The sequence below is a fragment of the Cryptomeria japonica genome, unplaced genomic scaffold (genome assembly GCF_030272615.1).
Source record: "Cryptomeria japonica unplaced genomic scaffold, Sugi_1.0 HiC_scaffold_255, whole genome shotgun sequence".
NCBI classification, from domain to species: domain Eukaryota; kingdom Viridiplantae; phylum Streptophyta; class Pinopsida; order Cupressales; family Cupressaceae; genus Cryptomeria; species Cryptomeria japonica.
Window position 1 is genome coordinate 127,501 of NW_026729077.1, and position 11,509 is coordinate 139,009.

At 61.4% G+C, this 11,509-nt stretch overlaps 2 non-coding genes across 2 annotated transcripts; both read right to left on the minus strand.

The window, feature by feature from the left end:
* Positions 1–1,473: 1,473 nt before the first annotated feature.
* Positions 1,474–1,592, minus strand: LOC131869641 (5S ribosomal RNA). The gene has a single exon (XR_009368023.1). It is a non-coding gene; the product is annotated as a 5S ribosomal RNA (ribosomal RNA).
* A 5,916-nt stretch (positions 1,593–7,508) lies between these two features.
* Positions 7,509–7,627, minus strand: LOC131869642 (5S ribosomal RNA). The gene has a single exon (XR_009368024.1). It is a non-coding gene; the product is annotated as a 5S ribosomal RNA (ribosomal RNA).
* Between the last annotated feature and the right edge of the window lie 3,882 nt (positions 7,628–11,509).

The following is an 11,509-nucleotide window of genomic DNA, read 5'->3' on the forward strand; positions in this document are numbered from 1 at the left end:
GCGTGCACGAAGTCGGAGCCCGGTTTGCCCCGGGTGCGCACCTCGCGTGCACCTTCGCCGCGGTGGGCACCTTGGCTGGGTTGGGCACCATTGAGCGCTCCGAAGTGTGCTCCAAGGTGCGCACCATGGCCCTCCAAGGTGCGCAGCATGGCGTGCACGAAGTCGGAGCCCGGTTTGCCCCGGGTGCGCACCTCGCGTGCACCTTCGCCAGGGTGGGCACCTCGGTGCGCACACCTTCTCAATGTTTTCTTGCCTTTTCTGGAAATTGGTGAAGGCAGCGCATCAAAGGTGCGCACCTCGGTGTGCTCCGAGGTGCGAACCCGAGAGCGCTCCGAGGTGCCCACGAAGTCGAAAGTCGGGTTAATTGCATTGTTTTCCCCGGGTGCGCTCCGAGGTGCGCAACATCGGTGCGCACCAAGGAGGGCTCCGAAGTGTGCTCCAAGGTGCGCACGATTCGGAGCTCGGTTTGCCCGGGGTGCGCACACCTTGGCTGGGTTGCGCACCCTTTGTGCGCTCCAAGGTGCGCACGAAGTCGGAGCTCGGTTTGCCCCGGGTGCGCACCTTCGCCAGGGTGCGCACCTTGATGCGCACGCCTTGGCTGGGCTGCGCACCTTGGTGGGCGCCATGGTGCGCACCTTTCGTGCGCTCCAAGGTGCGCACGAAGTCGGAGCTCGGTTTGCCCCGGGTGCGCACCTTGGTGGGCGCCATGGTGCACTCCGAGGTGCCCAAGATTGGTGCGCACCAAGGAGCGCTCCGAAGTGCGCTCCAAGGTGCGCAGGTGCGCGCGAAGTCGAAAGTTGGGTTAATTGTCCGGTTTGCCTCGGGTGCGCACCTTGCGTGCACCTTCGCCAGGGTGGGCGCCTTGGTGCGCACACCTTGGCTGGGCTGCGCACCCGGGCGCGCACACCTTGGCACCCGCGTTTCCTTCATTTTAAATTTTTTTTTTTTACAATCTCTCAAGTGGGAAATTCTATAATCTCAACTTTTTTTGCCTTTTCAGGAAACTTTTGAATGGAGCGCATCATTGGTGCGCTCCGAAGTGTGCTCCAAGGTGCGCACCTCTGGTGTGCTCCAAAGCTCTCTCTAGCTGCGTGCACCTGCCCCGGCCGCGCACCCGGCCCCGCCCAGCTTCGCTCACCTGTCCCGGGCGTCTGGTGCGGAACCTTAGAGTAAGAAACATCACCGTGCACCTTGGCCAACGTGCGCGACTCGACCGAGCGCGCACTGGCCGAGGTGCACACCGATTTCACCTGGGTGCGCGCGCAGCACCTCGGGCGCACCGGGGTGCGCGCACAACGCCCGGGTTGCACCGTGGCCTGTGTGCTCGGGGCGCCTCGGGTGCGCGCTCGGTGTCGCCCCCGCGCGCGCGGTAGTGCGGGCAGCGCACCCCGGCCCGGCCCGGCCCCGACGAGAACGCAAACGGGCAAAAGGTTTATTCAAATAGCATTGCGACGCCCGGCGAAAAACTAAAAAAGGGTGCAACACCGGGACTTCCCGGGAGGTCACCCATCCCAGTACTACTCCGGCCCAAGCGCGCTTAACTGCGGAGTTCTGATGGGATCCGGTGCACTAACGCTGGTATGATCGCACCCGTTATGAGCTTGTCGCAGTGTGTACTTAGCAAACCGCGACCCACGTGCGAATCCACCCCGGCCACCCACCCCCGTCGAGGTGCACACCCTCCCTCGCGAAGTGCGCCCCGTTCGCCAAGTGTGAGCCCTGCCCGGGTGCGCGCACCTTGCTAGGGCGTCGGGTGTGCACCCGGCCCGGCCTACGTGCGTGCACCTGGACGGGGCGTCGTGTGCGTGCAGTGTCCCGTCTGCAACGCGGTGCCCACACACCACCTCGGGCGCAACGACCTGCGCTCACATGTGGGCCGAGTGCACCTTGGTGCATGTTCGGGGCGCCTCGGGTGCACGCTCGATCTTGCCCCGGTGCACCAAGGCGCTCGGTTTGCCCCGGGTGCGCACTTGGTGCAAGGTGGGCACCCAAAATAGGGATCAAGCACCAAAACACAAGTTTCGGGATGCAAAATGGGACCCAAGGACCACAAATGCGTTCCAAGACCCATGATGGGTCCACGAGAACAAAAATGTGTTCCGAGACTTAATAAACAAATATTGGGTTTTAGGAGAAGAAACATGCTCTGATGCCCAAAACGAGAATCGACCCCGAAAAGGCCACAGGCCAAAAGTGGGATGCGAGACAAAAAAAAATGGGACCCGAGGACCAAAATTGGGTTCCCAGGTCGAAGACAGGGCAACCGGACAAGAAACGACCTCTAAGGCTCGAAATGAGTCCCGACGACTAAAACTTGACAAGAAGCACCCATCAGGCACCCAACTCGACACCCATGGGATGCCGACCCACCCGGGCTTCCACCTAGCACACCTTGGCACCCACCCACCCTCGCACCCAACCTCGCACCCAACTTAGCACCTTTGAACCCACATTGGCACTCACCCTGACCCTGGCACCTTGGAACCCACATTGGCACTCACCTTGACCCTGGCACCCACCTTTGCACTCACCTTGGGACCCACCCTGGCTCCCACCTCGGCACCCACCCAGACACCCACCTTGGTTCCTTGGCACCCACCTTGGATCCTTGGCACCCACCCCGACACCCACCTTGGCACGCAACTTGGCTACTTGCCACCCACCTTGGCTCCTTGACGCCCACCCCGACAACCACCCCGTGACCTACCCTGGCTAGGGTTGGTGCACACCCACCCTGGTGCCCACCTTGGCACCCACCCCATGACCCACCTTGGCACGCACCTTAGTACCCACCCCGTTACCCACCCTAGGACCCACCCCGTGACCCACCTTGGCCAGGGTGGGTGCCTTGGTGCGCACAACTTGCCTGGGCTGCACACCAGGGCGGGCTCAAGATGGCACCCGCGTTCCGTTTTTTTCACTATCTTTCAAAACGGAAATTTTAAAATCTCGTTTTTTTTTTTTTTTTGCCTTTTCTGGAAATTAGTGAAGGCAGCGCATCAAAGGTGCGCAATGCTGGTGCGAACCCGGGAGCGCTCCGATGTGTGCTCCAAGGTGCGGCGTGCACGAAGTCCGAGCCCGGCTTGCCCCGGGTGCGCACCTCGCGTGCACCTTCGCCGGGGTGAGCACCTTGGCTGGGTTGCGCGCCCTGGTGCGCACCAAGGAGCGCTCTGAAGTGTGCTCCAAGGTGCGGCGTGCACGAAGTCGGAGCTCGGTTTGCCCCGGGTGTGCACCTCGGGTGCGCACCTCGCGTGCACCTTCGCTGCGGTGGGCACCTTGGCTGGGTTGCGCGCCTTGGTGGGCACCATGCAGTGCACGAAGTCGGAGCCCGGTTTGCCCCGGGCGCGCACCTCCGCCAGGGTGGGCACCTTGGTGCGCACAACTTGCCTGGGCTGCGCACCAGGAAGGGCTCAAGATGGCACCCGCGTTCCGTTTTTTTCACTATCTTTCAGAACGGAAATTTTAAAATATCGTTTTTTTTTGCCTTTTCTGGAAATTAGTGAAGGCAGCGCATCAAAGGTGCGCAACGCTGGTGCGAACCTGGGAGCGCTCCGATGTGTGCTCCAAGGTGCGGCGTGCACGAAGTCGGAGCCCGGTTTGCCCCGGGTGCGCCCTGGTGGGCACCATGGTGCGCACCAAGGAGCGCTCCGAAGTGTGCTCCAAGGTGCGGCCTGCACGAAGTCGGAGCCCGGTTTGCCCCGGGCGTGCACCGCGGGTGGGCACCTTGGTGCGCATGCCTTGCCTGGGCTGCGCACCAGGGCGGGCTCAAGATGGCACCCGCGTTCCGTTTTTTTCACTATCTTTCAAAACGGAAATTTTAAAATCTCATTTTTTTTTGCCTTTTCTGGAAATTAGTGAAGGCAGCGCATCAAAGGTGCGCACCTCGCTGCCCACCACGGTGCGCAACGCCGGTGGGCACCCGGGAGTGCTTCGAAGTGTGCTCCAAGGTGCTGCGTGCACGTTGTCGGAGCCCGGTTTGCCCCGGGTGCGCACCTCGCGTGCACCTTCGTCGGGGTGGGCACCTTGGCTGGGTTTGCCCCGGCTGCGCTCCGAAGCGGGGTTATTGGAGCGCCGCCTCTTTTTTTGTCGGAGCGTTTGGTGGGGTTTCTCGCATTGGCTCTTCCCAGGCCCGGTTGCCACCCTGGCGCGCACGAAGTCGGAAGTAGGGTTAATTGCCCGGGTGCGCACCTTTGCCAGGGTGGGCACCTTACCTGGGCTGTGCACCAGGGCGGGCTCAAGATGGCACCCGCGTTCCGTTTTTTTCACTATCTTTCAAAACGGAAATTTTAAAATCTCCTCTTTTTTTTGCCTTTTCTGGAAATTAGTGAAGGCAGCGCATCAAAGGTGCGCACCTCGCTGCCCACCTTGGTGTGCTCTGAGGTGCGCACCCGGGAGCGCTACGAAGTGTGCTCCAAGGTGCGGCGTGCACGTTGTCGGAGCCCGGTTTGCCCCGGGTGCGCACCTCGCCTGCACCTTGGCCGGGGTGGGCACCCTGGCTGGGTTTGCCCAGGGTGCGCTCCGAAGCGGGGTTACTGGAGCGCCCCCTCTTTTTTTGTCAGAGCGTTTGGTGGGGTTTCTCGCATTGGCTCTTCCCAGGCCCGGTTGTTGGGTGCGCTCCCACCCTGGCGCGCGCGAAGTTGGAAGTTGGGTTAATTGCCCGGGCGCGCACCTTCGCCAGGGTGGGCACCTTGGTGCGCACACCTTGGCTGGGCTGCGCACCAGGGCGGGCTCAAGATGGCACCAGCATTCCCTTTTTCTCACTATCTTTCAAAACGGAAATTTTAAAATCTCGTTTTTTTTTGCCTTTTATGGAAATTAGTGAAGGCATCGCATCAAAGGTGCGCACCTCGCTGCCCACCTTGGTGTGCTCCGAGGTGCCCACCACGGTGCGCTCCGAGGTGCCCACCACGGTGCGCAACGCCGGTGCGAACCCGGGAGCGCCCCGATGTGTGCTCCAAGGTGCGGCGTGCACGAAGCCGGACCCCGGTTTGCCCCGGGTGCGCACCTCGCGTGCACCTTGGTGCGCACACCTTGGCTGGGTTGCGCGGCCTGGTGGGCACCATGGTGCGCACCAAGGAGCGCTCCGAAGTGTGCTCCAAGGTGCGGCGTGCACGAAGTCCTAGCCCGGTTTGCCCCGGGTGCGCACCTTCGCCGCGGTGGGCACCATGGCGTGCACGAAGTCGGAGCCCGGTTTGCCCCGGGTGCGCACCTCGCGTGCACCTTCGCCGGGGTGGGCACCTCGGCTGGGTTGCGCGCCCTGGTGCGCACCAAGGAGCGCTCCGAAGTGTGCTCCAAGGTGCGGCGTGCACGAAGTCGGAGCCCGGTTTGCCCCGGGTGCGCACCTTCGCCGCGGTGGGCACCCTGGTGCGCACCATGGCGTGCACGAAGTCGGAGCCCGGTTTGCCCCGGGTGCGCACCTCGCGTGCACCTTCGGCGGGGTTGCGCGCCCTGGTGCGCACCAAGGAGCGCTCCGAAGTGTGCTCCAAGGTGCGGCGTGCACGAAGTCGGAGCCCGGTTTGCCCCGGGTGCGCACCTCGCGTGCACCTTCGGCGGGGTTGCGCGCCCTGGTGGGCACCATGGTGCGCACCAAGGAGCGCTCCGAAGTGTGCTCCAAGGTGCGGCGTGCACGAAGTCGGAGCCCGGTTTGCCCCGGGTGCGCACCTCGCGTGCACCTTCGCCGCGGTGGGCACCATGGCGTGCACGAAGTCGGAGCCCGGTTTGCCCCGGGTGCGCACCTCGCGTGCACCTTCGCCGGGGTGGGCACCTCGGCTGGGTTGCGCGCCCTGGTGCGCACCAAGGAGCGCTCCGAAGTGTGCTCCAAGGTGCGGCGTGCACGAAGTCGGAGCCCGGTTTGCCCCGGGTGCGCACCTCGCGTGCACCTTCGCCGCGGTGGGCACCATGGCGTGCACGAAGTCGGAGCCCGGTTTGCCCCGGGTGCGCACCCCGCGTGCACCTTCGCCGGGGTGGGCACCTCGGCTGGGTTGCGCGCCCTGGTGCGCACCAAGGAGCGCTCCGAAGTGTGCTCCAAGGTGCGGCGTGCACGAAGTCGGAGCCCGGTTTGCCCCGGGTGCGCACCTCGCGTGCACCTTCGCCGCGGTGGGCACCTTGGCTGGGTTGGGCACCATTGAGCGCTCCGAAGTGTGCTCCAAGGTGCGCACCATGGCCCTCCAAGGTGCGCAGCATGGCGTGCACGAAGTCGGAGCCCGGTTTGCCCCGGGTGCGCACCTCGCGTGCACCTTCGCCAGGGTGGGCACCTCGGTGCGCACACCTTCTCAATGTTTTCTTGCCTTTTCTGGAAATTGGTGAAGGCAGCGCATCAAAGGTGCGCACCTCGGTGTGCTCCGAGGTGCGAACCCGAGAGCGCTCCGAGGTGCCCACGAAGTCGAAAGTCGGGTTAATTGCATTGTTTTCCCCGGGTGCGCTCCGAGGTGCGCAACATCGGTGCGCACCAAGGAGGGCTCCGAAGTGTGCTCCAAGGTGCGCACGATTCGGAGCTCGGTTTGCCCGGGGTGCGCACACCTTGGCTGGGTTGCGCACCCTTTGTGCGCTCCAAGGTGCGCACGAAGTCGGAGCTCGGTTTGCCCCGGGTGCGCACCTTCGCCAGGGTGCGCACCTTGATGCGCACGCCTTGGCTGGGCTGCGCACCTTGGTGGGCGCCATGGTGCGCACCTTTCGTGCGCTCCAAGGTGCGCACGAAGTCGGAGCTCGGTTTGCCCCGGGTGCGCACCTTGGTGGGCGCCATGGTGCACTCCGAGGTGCCCAAGATTGGTGCGCAACAAGGAGCGCTCCGAAGTGCGCTCCAAGGTGCGCAGGTGCGCGCGAAGTCGAAAGTTGGGTTAATTGTCCGGTTTGCCTCGGGTGCGCACCTTGCGTGCACCTTCGCCAGGGTGGGCGCCTTGGTGCGCACACCTTGGCTGGGCTGCGCACCCGGGCGCGCACACCTTGGCACCCGCGTTTCCTTCATTTTAAATTTTTTTTTTTTACAATCTCTCAAGTGGGAAATTCTATAATCTCAACTTTTTTTGCCTTTTCAGGAAACTTTTGAATGGAGCGCATCATTGGTGCGCTCCGAAGTGTGCTCCAAGGTGCGCACCTCTGGTGTGCTCCAAAGCTCTCTCCAGCTGCGTGCACCTGCCCCGGCCGCGCACCCGGCCCCGCCCAGCTTCGCTCACCTGTCCCGGGCGTCTGGTGCGGAACCTTAGAGTAAGAAACATCACCGTGCACCTTGGCCAACGTGCGCGACTCGACCGAGCGCGCACTGGCCGAGGTGCACACCGATTTCACCTGGGTGCGCGCGCAGCACCTCGGGCGCACCGGGGTGCGCGCACAACGCCCGGGTTGCACCGTGGCCTGTGTGCTCGGGGCGCCTCGGGTGCGCGCTCGGTGTCGCCCCCCGCGCGCGCGGTAGTGCGGGCAGCGCACCCCGGCCCGGCCCGGCCCCGACGAGAACGCAAACGGGCAAAAGGTTTATTCAAATAGCATTGCGACGCCCGGCGAAAAACTAAGAAAGGGTGCAACACCGGGACTTCCCGGGAGGTCACCCATCCCAGTACTACTCCGGCCCAAGCGCGCTTAACTGCGGAGTTCTGATGGGATCCGGTGCACTAACGCTGGTATGATCGCACCCGTTATGAGCTTGTCGCAGTGTGTACTTAGCAAACCGCGACCCACGTGCGAATCCACCCCGGCCACCCACCCCCGTCGAGGTGCACACCCTCCCTCGCGAAGTGCGCCCCGTTCGCCAAGTGTGAGCCCTGCCCGGGTGCGCGCACCTTGCTAGGGCGTCGGGTGTGCACCCGGCCCGGCCTACGTGCGTGCACCTGGACGGGGCGTCGTGTGCGTGCAGTGTCCCGTCTGCAACGCGGTGCCCACACACCACCTCGGGCGCAACGACCTGCGCTCACATGTGGGCCGAGTGCACCTTGGTGCATGTTCGGGGCGCCTCGGGTGCACGCTCGATCTTGCCCCGGTGCACCAAGGCGCTCGGTTTGCCCCGGGTGCGCACTTGGTGCAAGGTGGGCACCCAAAATAGGGATCAAGCACCAAAACACAAGTTTCGGGATGCAAAATGGGACCCAAGGACCACAAATGCGTTCCAAGACCCATGATGGGTCCACGAGAACAAAAATGTGTTCCGAGACTTAATAAACAAATATTGGGTTTTAGGAGAAGAAACATGCTCTGATGCCCAAAACGAGAATCGACCCCGAAAAGGCCACAGGCCAAAAGTGGGATGCGAGACAAAAAAAAATGGGACCCGAGGACCAAAATTGGGTTCCCAGGTCGAAGACAGGGCAACCGGACAAGAAACGACCTCTAAGGCTCGAAATGAGTCCCGACGACTAAAACTTGACAAGAAGCACCCATCAGGCACCCAACTCGACACCCATGGGATGCCGACCCACCCGGGCTTCCACCTAGCACACCTTGGCACCCACCCACCCTCGCACCCAACCTCGCACCCAACTTAGCACCTTTGAACCCACATTGGCACTCACCCTGACCCTGGCACCTTGGAACCCACATTGGCACTCACCTTGACCCTGGCACCCACCTTTGCACTCACCTTGGGACCCACCCTGGCTCCCACCTCGGCACCCACCCAGACACCCACCTTGGTTCCTTGGCACCCACCTTGGATCCTTGGCACCCACCCCGACACCCACCTTGGCACGCAACTTGGCTACTTGCCACCCACCTTGGCTCCTTGACGCCCACCCCGACAACCACCCCGTGACCTACCCTGGCTAGGGTTGGTGCACACCCACCCTGGTGCCCACCTTGGCACCCACCCCATGACCCACCTTGGCACGCACCTTAGTACCCACCCTGTTACCCACCCTAGGACCCACCCCGTGACCCACCTTGGCCAGGGTGGGTGCACCCACCCTGGTGCCCACCTTGGCACCCACCCATCCTAGCACCCAGCCTGTGACCGGGCTTGGAACCCAACCTTGCACCCGTCTTGGCCAGTGTGGGTGCGCACCCATCCTGGCACCCACGTTGTGACACACCCTTTAACCCACGCACCCTAGCAGCCACGTTGGCACCCACCTTGGAACACAACCTAGCAACTTGGCACCCACCCCGTGACCCACCTTGGCATCCACCATAGCAGTCGCCCACTTGGCACCCACCTTGGAACCCAAGTTGGCACCCACCTCGGCACCCACCTTGACACTTGTGGACCCACCTTGCCACTCACCCTAGCATCGACCCATCCTAGCACCCACCCTGGCACCTTTGCACCCTAGCACTCACCCATCCTAGCACCTAACCTGTGACCCACCTTGACACTCACCCTCGCACCCACCTTGGAACCCAACCTAGCACCCACCCACCCTGACACCAACCCTAGCACCTACCCACCCTTGCACCCACCCTGTGACCCATCTTGGCACCCACCCATCCTACCACTCAACCTATCACCCACCTTCTCACCCACCTTGGCATCCACCTTAGCACCCACCCACACTGGCACCTTGGCACCCACCTCGGGCAAGGTGGGTGCACACCCACCCTGACACCCAATTTAGAACCAACCGAGCATGTTACCCACCTTGGCACCCACATTGCAGCCCACCCTAGTACCCACCCTATGACCCACATTGGCATCCACACCCTAGCACCCAGGCACCTCGACACCCGCCTTGACACGCACCCTAGCACTAAACCTGTGACCCACCTTGGAACTCACCCTAGAACCCACCCACCCTGTGAACCACCTTGGCATCCACCTTAGCACCCACCCACCTTGGCACCCACTCTAGCACTCACCCATCCTAACACCCAACTTGTTACCCACCTTGGCACCCGCCCTCGCGTCCACCTTGAAACCCACCCTAGCACCCACCCACGCAGGAGCCCACCTTGGCACCCAACCTAACACCCACGCATCCTGGCACCCAACTTGTGACCCACCTTGGAACCCACCCTAGTACCCACCTTTGAACCCACTATATCACCAACCCACCTTGGCACCCACCCTATGACCCTCTTTGGAATCCACCCTAGCACGCACCCACCCTGGCACCCACCATGGAGCGCACCCTAGCACCCACCCACCTCGGCACGCACCTCAACACCCACCTTGGTGTGCGCACTGCGCCAACCTCTCAAAGACCCTATGTGGTGCGCTCCAAAGTGTACACCTTTGGTGCGCTCCAAGGTGCGCACCTTTGGTGCACACCGAGGTGCACACCAAAGTGTGCACCGAGGTGAGCACCAAAGTGCACTCCAAGGTGCACACCAAGGCGTGCACCTTTGGTGCGGTCAATGCAAACGAATTCGGAAGTTGGGGTCGATGTCCTAATCGCTGCTGCAGACTACACGTATGAGAATCGGACAAATAGCTTTATATAGGGGAGGTGTTGCGTTTGATGGGTCGACTCCCCTGGTTGTGTGCACTGCACCAACTTCAAAGACCCTGTCTTGTTTAAGAAGTCAAAAGTTGGGGTGGATGTCCTAATCATTGCTGCAGTCTACGCATGTATGAGAATCAGACAAATAGCTTATATAGGGGAGGTGTTGCATTCGGTGGGTTGACTCCCCTGGTTGTGCGCACTGCGCCAACCTCAAAGACCCCGCATAGCAGAAGAAGTCGGAAGTCGGATTTTGGTGAGCACCAAGGCGTGCACCTTTGGTGCGGTCAACGCAGACGAATTCAGAAGTTGGGGTGGATGTCCTAATCGTTGTTGCAGGCTACACATGTATGAGAATCAGACAAATAGCTTATATAGGGGAGGTGTTGGGTTTGATGGGTCAACTCCCTTGGTTGTGCGCATTACGCCAACCTCAAAGACCTTGTTTTCGTTAAGAAGTCAAAAGTTGGGGTCAATGTCCTAATGGCTCCTGTAGGCTACACATGTATGAGAATCGGACAAATAGCTTATATAGGGGAGGTGTTGGGTTTGATGGGTCGACTCCCCTGGTTGTGCGCATTACGTCAACCTCAAAGACCTTGTTTTCGTTAAGAAGTCAAAAGTTGGGGTCGATGTCCTAATTGCTCCTGTAGACTACACATGTATGAGAATCAGACAAATAGCTTATATAGGGGAGGTGTTGGGTTTGATGGGTTGACTCCCCTAGTTGTTCGCATTACACCAACCTCAAAGACCTTGTTTTCGTTTAGAAGCCGAAAGTTGGGGTCGATGTCCTAATTGCTCCTGCAGGCTACGCATGTATGAGAATCAGACAAATAGCTTATATAGGGGAGGTGTTGGGTTTGATGGGTCGACTCCCCTGGTTGTGCGCATTGCGCCAACCTCAAAGACCCTGCATTGCGGATGAAGTCGAAAGTCAGAGTTTGGTGTGCTACAAGGTGTGGTCGAAGGTGCTCACCTAGGTGTGCACCTTTGGAGCGCAGGAAAAGTGCCCTCCAAAAGTGCGCACCTTTGGAGTGCACAAAAGTGCCCTCCAAAAGTGCGCACCTTTGGAGCGCACAAAAGTGCCCTCCAAAAAGTGCCCTCCAAAAGTGCGCACCTTTGGAGCGCACAAAAGTGCCCTCCAA